Source organism: Phalacrocorax aristotelis, chromosome 1 (assembly GCF_949628215.1).
Source record: "Phalacrocorax aristotelis chromosome 1, bGulAri2.1, whole genome shotgun sequence".
Lineage (NCBI taxonomy): Eukaryota > Metazoa > Chordata > Aves > Suliformes > Phalacrocoracidae > Phalacrocorax > Phalacrocorax aristotelis.
The window spans coordinates 37,517,434-37,531,625 of NC_134276.1; positions in this window are offsets into that span (position 1 = coordinate 37,517,434).

Below are 14,192 nucleotides of genomic sequence, written 5' to 3' on the forward strand. Positions count from 1 at the left end.
AACTGGCCAAAATTCAGATACTCTATTTTGTGTAATAAAACCTACATAATGATATTTCTATATTTGTTTTTGAACCAAATCATGCAGAAACCAAATTTGTTAAATTTCTCATGAACAGAAATTCTGGAGAAGAAAAAAAGGCATTTTCTCCTATCACCCTCTGTTACTGTCAAGTAAAATAAATGTACTGGGACCTGCAGCTGCTAAGTAAAAATCACATTCCTGAGGGGATCAAGAGACTGGGGAACAAGTTGGCTCAGGAGTCGGGACATCTTAGAATCTTTGGCCAAAGGACAGTCTGCCCAGTGGGGTTTCCTATGGTCACACGCCATTGATCTCCAGCAGCTGCTAGAGTGGAATTAACATTCTGGTCAGGTTGACTGCTGCTGCTAGCCATGTAAAATTGTCACAACTGTCCATTTCAACATTTCCATGCCAAGAAACCTGGAAAATCCAAGAACCCAGACTTGATACAAAGATCTCAAGGCTCTTCCTGCGTAGCCAAAAGCTGATCACTATTTAGAGGTGGAGCTCAGCAACTGGGATCAAGGAGTGTTGCCACGATAAACTGTCCTGGCACCGTGGATAATGAGATTTCATTCACAGGGGGAAAACACATCATATCTAAAATACTAGACTCTTCAGAGCCTTGAATTCCCAGTCACTAACAACAGATAAGAATTCAGTCAGGTTTTCCTCACAAAAGATTGTCTTTGATTTGGTGCAAGTTGCTTGAAATCAAGATCTTTAAAGAGAAATATTTTAGGTACAATGAAGAGCTATATTCTGATAAAGCTTCATTTTACTGAAAAAATTCTGAATAGAATAAACTTGCTATTAATTCAAATAAGAATTCATAGCAAAAAGGTAAATTTCTGCATCTTTATATAGGTTGGTATCCAGTGTCCTTCAGTTTTCATATTTCATCTCACTTCCTAAAGCATTTGATGCTCCCAGCTCAGAGGTGTCAGCAAAACAAGGAATTTGATTGGCAGAGTGTCTAAGCTTAGGAAAATACTGAGAAAAAGTAAGTGTTGTCACTCAGGTTCATAGAGTCACAGAACAGTAGGGGTTGGAAGGGACCTCTGGAGATCATCTTATCCAAACCCCGCTGCTTGAGCAGGGACACCTAGAACACAGGGCACAGGAACACGTCCAGGTGGTTTTGAATGTCTCCAGGGAAGGAGACTCCACAACCTCCTTGGGCAGCCTGTGCCACTGCTCTGGCACCCTCACAGGAAAGAAGATTTTTCTTATATTGAGGTGGAACATCCTGTGTTTCAACCTGAGCCCACTGGCCCTTGTCCTGTCATTGGGCATTATTGAAAAGAGTCCAGTGCCATCATCCTGACACCCACCCTTTAGATATTTCTAAGTATTGATTAGATCCCCCCTCAGTCTTCTCTTCTCCAGGCTAAACAAACCCAGGTCTCCCAGCCTTCCTCATAAGGGAGATGCTTCTGTCCCCTGATCATCTTGGTAGCTCTCTGCTGGACTTGTTCAAGCAGTTCTGTGTCCTTCTTAAACTGGGAGGCCCCAAAACTGGACACAGTACTCCAGATGTGGTCTCACTAGGACAGAGTAGAGGGGGAGAATAACCTTTCTCTATCTGCTGACCACACTCCTTTGAATGCACCCCAGCATAGTTTTGGCCTTCTTGGCCAAAAGGGCACATTGCTGGCTTATGGTCAACTTCCTGTCCACCAGCACTCCCAGATCCTTCTCAATAGAGCCACTTTCCAGCAGGTCAGCCCCCAGCCTGTACTGGTGCATGGGGTTGTTCCTCCCAGGTGCAGGACCTTGCACTTGCTCTTGTTGAATTTCATGAGGTTCCCCTCGGCCCAGCTCTCCAGCCTGTCCAGGTCTTGCTGGATGGCAGCACAGCCTTCTGGTGTATCAGCCACTCCTTCCAGCTTGGTGTCATCAGTGAACTTGCTGAGGTTACACTCTATCCCATCATACAGGTCATTGATGAATATGTTGAACAGGACTGGACCCAACACAGACCCCTGGGGGATACCTACTAGTGACAAGCCTCCATCCAGACTCTGCTCCATTGATAACAAATGGGATGTTGGGATTATGACACATCCCAAGAAAATAAGAGGTCATTGCTCAATATTGTTAAAAAAAATCAAAACATAAATTATCCCACTGTTAGGAAATATTAAAACTGGAATAGGGAATTAAACTGAAATCATAATTTTGCCACTATTTCAATCTGTTTTCAACATCTTAAATACTCTGTAGGTCTTTTCTTTCCATCTCACAGGTGTTATAGAACACTCTGAAAACTTCAGAAAGCAACAAGGATGACCAAAGATATGGAGTGGGTTTTAAGAAAAATTTTTGGCCAAAAAAAAAAGAAAGCAGCACTTCAGTTTGCAAAATAAAAGCTAGGGAACGAAGGTGTAATAAGGATGTATAAATGCCTTGGTGTCATGGAAAGGGTAAAAACATGTTAAAGGTTCATTTTCCCAACCCATATAAGAGCAAAGGGATAAAAAGTCAAGTTTGTTGAAGCCAGATACAAAAGAGAAGTCACATAACAGACTTTTTAGTCAGAACTTATTTCCAGACGATGCTGTGAATGCTCTTGCTGAGCCATTCTCCATCATCTTTGAAGGGTCGTGGAGGACAGGGGAGGTGCCTGAGGACTGGAGGACAGCAAATTTCACTTCCATCTTCAAAAAGGGCAAGAAGGAGGACCTGGGAAACTAGACCAGTCAGTCTCACCTCCATCCCTGGAAAGGTGACAGAATAGTTCATCCTGGAGGTCATGTCCAGGCATGTAGAGGAAAATAGATTATTAGAAATAGTCAACATGGATTTGCCAAGGGAAGATCATGCTTGACCAACCTGGTAGCATTCTATGATGGCATGACTGGTTGGGCTGACAAAGGAACAGCAGTGGATGTTGTCTATCTTGACTTCAGTGAGGCATTCGACACTGTCTCCCATAGCATCCTCACAGGCAAGCTAAGGAAGTGTGGGCTGGATGAGTGGACAGTGAGGTGGATAGAGAACCAACTCAACAACAGAACTCAGAGGGTTGTGATCAATGGGGCAGGGTCTCATTGGAGTGTCCTTCCCTGGAACTATTCAAAACCCACCTGGACATGTTCCTGTGCACACTGCTCTGGATGTGCCTGCTCAAGCAGGGGGTTGGACAAGATGATCTCTAGAGTTTCCTTCCAACCCCTACCATTCTGTGATTCTGAGATTCTGTGAATTAGGAAATAATTAGGAAGTAATGAAACTGAGTTTGAAAAGCAGAACCTATGGAAGGTTTCGTGAGGGTGCAGAGCAGGCTGACTTTTATGGTGCTGGAGTCATGGGAGTTCCCCACAGGGTCAGTCAGGGCAGGACCTGGCAGCCCAGGCTCATCCCACTGCCCAGCCAAGAGCAGGGCAGCTGGGGGTCACTGGGACAGCCCCAGTCCCAGGCATCAGGCACCTCTCTGGGGATGGAGACAGACCAAGGCTGGGCCAGGACAGGGGCCCATGACCAGGCAGGGCAGGACTGTTGGGAGCTGGAGACTGGCCCTGCTGCAACATCGCTGGGGCAGGGGCTGATGGCCCTGGGGAGCTGACATGGGGTCCTGTGTCATCGGTAATGTGGGGAGTGCCGGGGGGGAGTCTGGGCAGGGACAGTCAGGCCTGTCCCTAGAGCCCTGACATGTTACCAAACACCTTCAGAAAGTCCTAGATCTTTAAAAAAACTAAAGCCTGGAAAGTACCAGAAGGAATTATCATATATGCTTTTCCTATTTTTATATTCAACATTCATTTTTGGCCACTGCCATGACAGCTTCCTCATCTGGAAATCATCCTCAGCTGTTGAAAACAACCATGTTTTATGCTGTTACACAAATTACGCAAGAGTAGGTAGATCATTAAATTCAGGTCTAAGTCATAATCCAGAAAAGGAAAATCTCTCTAGTTCAAGGTATATAGGTGTTTGACATGAATTCTTTTTATTTTGTGTTGAGTACTGTTTAGTTCTTGTTGAGACTCTGACATTTGGTCAGAGTGCCATAACAATCAATAATCTATGGGTTTTCTTACTACTTGCACTTTCAAACACATACTGTCATAACCTGGATCAATAAATATTTAATTATTCCATGGTGTTTCTACAGTGTGGACTAAAAGGACTCCTTTCTTTCCATCTTTTTTAACCCTACATCCTCCAATATACTAGAGCTGGTACAACCGTAGTTAAAACTGACATCTAGAAGGTAGAAAAAATAAGTTCTGGAACCATTTTAAGGTGTGGATCCCTGAGATGCACACCCTAGATCTCCACTCTAAAACATGCCCACACCCAGTACTCGACATCTGTTGCATATCCACTGTGCCGTTATTTTGCACATTTGCTTAAGACACTGGCAGATCTACATATCTGTAGGATCGATCAGGTGATATCACGTCCCTGAAGATATAGCAGTCTTAAATACAGGTTTCCTCTATAACACAAAAGGAATAAGAACGCGTATCATTCCCTTTTTTGAACAAATGCTAGCAAGGTCAAAATCCCTCCAGAAAAAAAGATTAAGAGTGATTTGGGGTTATTTTTACCACTTTTTTTAATTTAAGAAACATGTTTGAAACAGCAGTTATTTTTCTATTCTGTGTTTCATGTTGGAGGAAAGAAAAAGGAATATGTGCCTATGAAATCAGTTTATTTTTATTGTGAAAAAACCAATGGTATCTTGAACACAAGTTGCAGATCTAAAAAAGAATTATTTGTTTACTTTCAGGAACAGGCCCCAAAATTTTATATGAACTACCTACACAGAGCCAGAGTCTAATGATAATCCAAGCAACCATGAAAAAAGATTTATCTTTGTGAAATCCTCTAATATCCTGACCTAAACATTCATAATGCAAGAATATTTCTTCATTTTTGGTCTACTATGCTTAGCTTAGGGAAGCAAGTTAGAATTTAATGGAGTTGTGATCATGCAGTACGAACTAATGCAGAAGATTCCACCAGTTCTCCTCCTTAGTACAAAGCCTAGCAAATGGAAAGACTATGTAATTTTCAGATATGAACTTTGATAAAATTAAAAGGTTTTCATATTTTCCTGAAGTACAGACTGTTAAAATCACTGTGCAGTTGTATACCTTACAGTTTCTGAAGCATGACCTATATGTTCCTTTTATTGTTTTTTATCTGTGGACTGCATCATCTATAAAGACTTTTCTTACAGTAACCCATTTTCCCCCATCTTTACTTTTTTAAAACATATGCTTCATTAATATTTTCATTAAAAGCAGCCAGGTAATTTGCCTTAGGAGTCCAGCTTTATTTTATGAGTGGTGAGCAAGGTCAACATATAGATCAAAAACAATGTTGTTATTCAGTTTGAAGAAATATGGGATTTTAATCGCATTGTAGAGAAGAAACTTAATATTTCCTGTCATCTGTTCCAAATATTTCATTCTATTGTTCTTTTGAAAAGACAAATCTAGAATGTCACATCTGCAGGGACACCCATGACCCCTCTTGGCATTCAAGATCTTGCAAGATGGAAGCAGGAAGACTGAAGAATGCTTCCCCGAGTATCCAAAATATATTACTAAAAACTTATTCCAGCATCTGAGTTCCCTAAGGCATCAGTGTTATGCACACATATACACAGAAGGTTTAGCATTTAAAAATATCAGGGAGCATTTCCAAATCAGTCCCCAATGACTCTTACAGCTTATTTCCTTTGTTTGTTGCTGGTCTGTTGGATTTCATTGTTTAGAGAGAGTGTGTGTGTGTGTGTGTAGGGGTGCCTTTAATTATTGGTATTTTAACTTTTTAGAATTCATCAGAAACAAAAGAAAAATATTTATCTGAATACCAGTAGTCCTGGGAAATTTATCTGATGAAAGAAAGTATAACTATTTTATGCATATCTCATCTTTACAACTCCACTGTTTGAGAATACCAATACTAATGGCATTCCTTAACTCTGGAGCTTAATGGGAAAAAAAGTAAGAGGAGGATTTTTTTTAGGGAATTCTGATATTTAACTATTTCCTCTTTATTAAATAGTTTTCAAAACAAATACCCAACAAAATAAGAAAACTTTTCACTAATTAAAAAAAAAATTTAAAATGGGATCTTGGAAGCAACATAGCCTTTTCTTTTATGTTCACTAATCTTTGAGAGTTGTACTTCAAGTTCCTCAAACCCACCTTTTCTCTGTAAATCTTTCTGCTGGTCAGACTGCATCTTTTCTCATGCATCATGCCCATTCAATTCTCTGCAATGCAATTAAAACCCCATCTTTCTTCAAACTGATTAAATCTTGCAACATCTGTGAGGGCAGAAAAGAAGGTATAAACATTCTTTTTTCCTTTACACAGATGGGAGGCACAGAACAACAGAATGCAAAATTCTCAAGCGGTTGCTAAATGTTAAGTCCTATTCAAATAAAAAATGTGGTTTTGTGTTTTCCTGCTTTGAGATCTAAAGGATTTGATTAAGATCACTGATCAAGTCACTGTTAAAAGGCAGAATAAACATAAGTCTTTGAACTTCCAAAGCCAAAGTAGATCACTCTACCTACATTTAAAAAGATCCAACAGTGAGATGAGCTATAATTAAAGAGGCCAGATATTTTCTGTGAAGGAGTAGAGGAGTTTCTTACTACCTCAGGAAAAAAGGTTTTCACAATCACTTAGGCTGTAAATTAAGAAGACTAGATGATGTTCCAAGCAAAATTAAAGACCAGTTATGAAAGAACACACAGACATAGAATTTAAAAGATATTTCCCCCTTCATACTACTATGAATCATAGACCTAAAACTGTGTTAATTCCAGCAGTCACAACAAGACACTCAGCAGCTCTTTCATAAAGGTTTTACATCAAATAAAAAAATTATACTTTTGAGGGTGTGTCTGTCTTTCAAAAGTGAAATATCTGTTAAAAGTCACCTGTGTTTTGCCAGAGAGCTATGGGAGTTTGACATCATGTGCTCTCCAAGCTCCACACAAATGATGCCTTGCTCTCCTAGGTGACAGGTTACATCAGGGAGAAAGTCTTATATACTTTTTACACCCTAAACTTGCCTGGAAGGACAGAGTTTTAAAATTCTTTTATTGGTTGTTTGTAAGTTCTGTACTTTTACCCATTCTAAGAAAATAGTACTGGAATATAGTCCAGACTCACAGGTTATCTCTTGCAAGTTGAAACATATCTTGAACTTAATAAGCAATTACTGTGGCAGGGCTTTGCATTTTTCAGTCTGTGAATTTCTGTAAGCTTTTGTCACTAACAAAAAGCAAAACACTTAACCCCATGAAACTTACAGAAATCATGTCCTATAGATGTTTATTATTTCTCTTACTCTTAATTGCCTGTGCTTATTCACTGAAACACATCTCATATTATTCTGTGGATTAATGAGAGACATTGGGCTCTTGTTACATGCCTTTATACGTTTGTAATGAAATCCTCGGTGCCTTTGAGAGATCCATGCTCGTGATGTCATTGGAATATGTGAGATACAATTGCTGCTGTCTAAAAAAATTGTAAGTGCATATATTTCAGAAGCATTCTTTCTTGTTAAAGAAGAGAGAATTACTGTAGTGACACACCTCCATGTGTGCAACACAGTTGAGATTATATGATTTGATGCAAGGTTTTGTGTATTATGTTTTTGCCTTTATCTGTACTTCAACCAGAAGCAGCTGGAGCAATAACTTTGTCACATTAGATCCGTACAGAAGCAAAGTTTCCTCTGGTTTAGCTGTCTTAAATTTCAGGGTACAAAAAAACTTGTACTCTAAGCTGTATTTTTTTCTCTCAGCATGATCCTGATGCAGTTCAAACAACAGCTATCAGAATTTTCTTTGAGATTGCATGCTTTTAGATTTTCTTCACACATAGCCCTGTGTCCAGAATGAGGCTAAAAACCTCTCTGCTTCTTGATGTATACAGTTGTTCATTGCGCCAACAAAATGAAACATGTAGAGCTGATTTAAATAACAATATTACAGTTTTCATTCAACTCTGGATGCAACAAAGAGAAGAGATCCATTATCTGTATCTCTGTTACAGAATTGTCTCCTGCAGAGTGCATGTGTCTTGCTTGAATATTTGCTAAGCTTTTGTTTCAAGATATTTTTCCACATAAGTGATTGCTGTGTTTGCCAGAGGAATGTAGAGCAAATATGAAAGGGGGTGGTATGTGTGTAAATTAAAGTTGCTTACACTCTTAGAGAAAAAAAGGTCTTCCTCTAAAGCAATGGGGGTCAAACTTTTCCTTAATAACAGTCATCATTAAAGGGAGAAACTGTTACATGGACAGTTCCTTTTCATTCAGAATTATAAGATCCACTTTTCTTCCTGCTTAATTTGATAAAACAGTCCCTGACAAATGCTTTGATGCTAAATAAATTTTGCATGAGAGTGTCTTTATTTTTAATATTTTTTACTAATATTAAACAGTTGAGATCAGAGAACAATGAGAATCATACACTAGCCAGGTCTTCAAGAATCCCCACCAAGTAGATCATGTATTATGTTAAAAAACCTAATTTAAAAATTTATTTTTCATTGTGCCACACAATATTTTGATTAAAGATCTACCATTATTTGGAATTAAGACATCCACAACATGTATTTGAAAACTGTCTTTCCAAATAATATTAAATGTTATTCTTAATGGATAAATTTGCTCTGTCAAATAATTCAGTTCCCCTCACCACTGCCATATCTAGTCTGCTGATTGTACTGCATAGATATTATTTAAATATTATAATATTTAAATACATATTATTTAAAATAGATATTATTTAAGTAGCTCACTCTGAAACACAACCTGAAAGTGGTTCTGGGAATAGCTTGTTTGACAGATAGCTTCCAAAAGGCTGAGGGGATAAGACAACAGTAGGCTTGTTACTGTGTGCTCTACACAGCTCTCCAATACTTTCGGTATGTGCTCTTGAACCACAAGTTCCTGAACATACCATGATGTAAGGTAACTGCATGGGATGAATACATAAAGCAGCCAACATGTGCAGCCAGTGCACAGGTATCAGTGGAGTAGTAGGGAGAGTCCCCTTAGGACAAAATCTCAGTCCATTCCTGCATCTATGATGATGTAAAAATATTTATTAGCAAGTTTTGCAGACAACAGGCTTTGGTGGAATAATAGATGAGGAAAAGGAGAAGTTATTTCTGTGCAATTGGAATAATCTGGGTGAATGACCAGAGTGGGAGCCATTCACCAAGCCTGACTCTAGTATAGTGTGGTTAATCTCCCCCTCTGAGGTTAATTAGTCTCCTACTCTGAACCGTTCTCTGGAGGATACTATCATACTATCTTCCTCTACTGACTACAAGAGACTCTAGGGAAATTAGCCTTTATAGACAAAATTAGCCTTTGGAAATATATTTCCCTTCCCTGGTCTGACAAATATCTACATATCTAGGATGTGAATAATGCATATGCTTGTAGCGCTTCTTGCAAAATACTGCTTAGAAAAAAAGGGGACTCTGTTGACTACTGTTGCACACAAAATATGCCTGTTTTGGAAAAAGTGAGAAGCACAGCTACTCTCCAGTCTAAGGCATAACTATGAAACCCTCTAAAAAGGGAAATCAACAGGATGAATAAGAGCCAAGGAAAACTGTATCACAAGAAAATGCTGGCCGTTGATAGTCCCTTACTTCTGTACTTGGAAGGAGCCTGTTTGTTAGGTCCTACATTTGCATATATAATTAGTGTTGCTTCAGTTTTTCCTACCAAATAAGTAAAACATGCCATCTAATGCTACATAGTCACAACCTGTATGAACTTTTTCACTATAAAACCCCTTTGTCAGAAACCCTGTCCCTTTAACGCAAGGGATAGGCATTGTTTCTCCAGAAAAAGCAAGACCCTTCATCCTTTATGAAGTTTTGGATCTGTGGGTAATAGATGCTGTGTCCCCAGTTTATCCCACAGAACAAACAAGTTTTTTTTTCCTTTCACATAGAGCATCCTACAGTCATTTCAGAATTTACTTTTTTCCTAATGGATCTAAGACGATTAAACTGCAGATCTGTTTGAAATAAGGCAATGCAGATCCCAACATACTTCCTTACTAAAGGTCTTTGCATTTGGAGCATGGAAAAATGTTTTATCATGGATTTTAAAAACTTTGACAATAGAGAACTAAGGAGCAAGTAGTGACTAAACACTACATGGAGTGAGGTCAATGTCAAAATATGAGGCAGTGAAGTTCTTTTCACTCACTGGTATATTTGGCTAAGTTGCATATTTCCTAAACCAAACAAATAGGTCCTAATTTGAAATAAAAGAAATAAAAACTTTAAAAATTAGCGTGGTCATTTAGTGCATAGAGTACCATAACATATTGCTTGCAAATGAAGTCACTTTCCTTTAAGCTCATTCCTCCAAGGTATATCTCTTGAAATATCATCTGTCTAGAATTTTTTAGATATGAACATCACTAATTTATCTGCTTCACAAATGCAGTGATTTCGCATGAAAATAAAGGAGAGGGCAACATACATGCAAACACACAAAAATTCCTTCTTATTCTTTTATTGCTTATAAAAAGAATTACGCAGATATCCTTATTTTGCTTGAAGATAAAATTTCTAAGCATATTGTAAATATTTTGTAAAACTCTGATGAACTTTCTCCTTCTCAAATGAAAATGAAATGCACAGGAATTTATTAAGGAGGAGGAGTATGTGCTCTACATCATAACTCAGTCCAGACATATGGATGGTGCCTCTGTGATCTCCAGACGTCTGTTTCTTCAGAAACTGTCTTCTGCAGATTACACAGGCATTTCTGAAAAGTTCACAGAAAGAACAGATTTCATTTACTGAGCTTTCTGAACATGAGTAATAATGTAGTTTTATATTATTTAAATATAATGCCCAAAATAGAAGAAGAGCATGACTGCAGATGGATAACAATAGTTATAACTCCAGAGAAAGACTGTCTGCTAGAGTAATAAGTATGTTTTGGTTTTATGATCATCTTGCCTAGATTCTGGATTACCTCAGTAGGAGTTCTCTGATATACAGTATACCTTAAAGCTAAATAAGAATTTAGTTGCCTAAACTTAGGCATTTGACTTTTAAAAATGTTGTTCTTAGATACTTCAGTAAACCTTTCCGATACAATGTCATAAGGAAAATGTTGACTTAATGTTTCAAATCTTATTGCCTAATGTTTGTCAAACATGCTAATGTTAGATCCTTGGATTTTTTCCCATTAAATCAGTGTACATAATTTAGACAGTCAATGTGAAAGTTACGGATTTGATACCTGTGTTAAATTGGTCTAATTATGCAGCCCTTGATTTCACCAGCATATAAAATTGCAGAGTAAGAAGACAGAATCATATTCCCTCAGCTGATCTCCACTCTACAACTGGAGGTTTCACATGGTTATAAACAAAGAGGTCAGAAGAGCTGACAGGAAGTACCTTATATGGAAGCCTCATGGTTTTCTCTTATATCTTTTTTTCCCCTTAGAATCCTGACATAGGTAAGCATTTGTTATTCTTGAAAATCAGATATCCTTACAGGCATCTAACTTAAGACTTGTCTTTTTCAGTTTAAATTGTGACATCTTAATGGTTTTTCCCCCTGTGTGCCTAATTAGAAGTAAAACAAGAAATGTGCAGCCTGTGTAGTGCAGCTCTGTTTGTGTTAGAGAGGAGGTGGTGACATGTGGAGCTGGGCAGTTACTTTACTATATGAAAAGGTAAGTAACTGTAAATTCAGGCTAATTTTTGTGGTAGTTCTGTGTTATGTATTGCAATGGAGACCCATTCCTGTCCATCTTAAAGTCCAGTTCTGTAAACGTTTAAGTGATTCGCTTCAATAAGAGCTGAGGGCATCATCAGCTCACAGGTTCCTCTGTGAGCATCTCTGTCTGACATGTTTTCTCTGCTAGCTTCTGTGTCAGTCAAATGAAGCAACACTGAATTTTGAAGAGGAAAAACAAAATCTATGGATCAGAAAGCAAATGGCTATCCACCATAATCTTCAGTGTAGAAAACAGGTTCGTGTAACTGCGATTAGAGCAGTGCCATAGCTTAATGTACCATTAAAAAAATAATTCACATCCAACACAAATCACCTCTGTACAACTGTGCATTCGATTTCATAAAGCAAGCCAGAGACACAGCATGAGGTTAACCATATCTAAATATTAGTAAATTACACACATAATTAAACACAGATTTGACTTCAATTACCCTTATTTTTAAGACACACAGTACTCAAGAGAAAGTAATATTAAAATATAGGGAAAACAGGAAAAAAAAAAATCCACCCTACAATCAAAAGAGCAGGTTTTCTGACTTCAAGACCTTCCTCTTAAGAAACCACCACCGTGGAAATTTTGACCTAGGCTATATCATTCAGTGTTTTTGTGACATTGTATATTTAAAGAGACTTATAAAATAATCTAAGTGAAGCATATCAGGAACAGCCTTCAATAAATCATGATGCTTGCTCTCTATAGCCTTCCTATACTTCAAATGGTTATAGCATCTTCCCAATTTACTAATACACATTAAAAGGATTTTGGAAATGCCAAGGAAAAAAAGAATCTCTCTTTGGTTTTTATGAGCTCCCTGACTTACCTTAAGAAAGTTTTCTTTTGTGCAAAACCAGAAAAGGTCTGCACTGAGGATGTAAAATATTTTGGAGAATATTGAGCTGCTATTAACCAAACTTCCCCTACTGTATAGTCACATAGTCATAGTGTATTTCCACTTTGCAATGTGCTTTACTGTCAGTGTTTTTATGCTGACATAGATGGCTGTTTTAAAACAGAAGCTCCTATATTGGTTGATACATAGAGAGAGATTAACTTTTTTTCAGGTCTCAGATCTCAAGACTTCTCCTATTCAGATCTGTACACTGACGTCATCTGAATTTTTTTCCCTTTCTAGTTTTTTGTATGTATTTTCTGTGTGCAGCCATATGTTCATTCATGTTTTGTCTGTCTTCTCAAAATTATGAAGCCATAATATCCCCTTAAGAAGACTATTAAAGCCTGATTATGACAGTGTAACTAAAACCAAAGACTTCATCACAAATACAATGGGTTTGATTTTAATGGCACTACTTACAGAGTAGTACCACTTCCTAAATCAAGTGGTACGTTACGCCATATATTGCTGGACTGAAATTGATGAAGTTATGCAGGAAATAAAGGACTACATCTAAAACAAAGTAATCACATTGTGACTGTTATTAAGAGAATCTGGCATCCGAGGCCGGTATTCTTACTCAGTCAAAGTCCTGGCAAAGGGAGGCTTGAACAGGCTCAGAGGGAGGCTTGAAAAGGCTCAAAGGGAGGCTTTGAAGTGCAGTGTTATGTTACCCACTGGTGTTAACTCATTTTTTAAATCCCTGATTTAGCTTTTATGTTGAAGTAAAATTTATCTACACCATTTGGCAAGATGAATATAATGCTTGGACTGTAGCTTCCAGAATTTCTCACTGCAGTAAACAATTTAAGAACCTGTATAAGAAGTACATACAGAACATGGTGCAAACTTTCCACTCCGTAATTACTTCACTCTTTCCGTAAAAAGCGTTAACCTTCCAGAGGATGCTTCTTCTTTCATAAATATTGCTGACACAGCAGAAAACAGTTGGGATTTTCTGTAAATAAAAAACTCAGACAATTAACTCATGTACAATACACACGTCATCATATTCATTTGCCATTTTCATGGCGGCTTGTCCTTTCTACATTTTATTATTCATTTATGATAGCTATTATATGCCTTTCAGAGTCTATCTGGCTCTCCTGAGGAATATTTATGACTATTATAGGGCTCTTATGAGAAGACCCAACGATAGTTATTGCGGAAACTCTGTGAAATGCTACATTAGTGCAGAGATATGCTGGTAGTAAAATACCTGAACTTGTTTCAAAGTATCCCTTGATGGAAATTAAAAGACAGGCTTCTTCTGGTGAGGTTCTGTATCTCCTCTAACCCTGCCACCTCAGAGAACCGAGAAGTTCTGATTGGGAGTTTAGTATTCAGTGGTTGCAGCTGGTGCCTCAAAACAAGAGACTTTGGAAAAGCTTCCAATGGAAAGAAACAAGAAAAAGAATGTTTTTACAGGTATTTGCTGCAGCAGTATTACAGCAGAAATTAAAATGGAAAGAATATAAGTGAAAATAGAAGACCTAAAGGT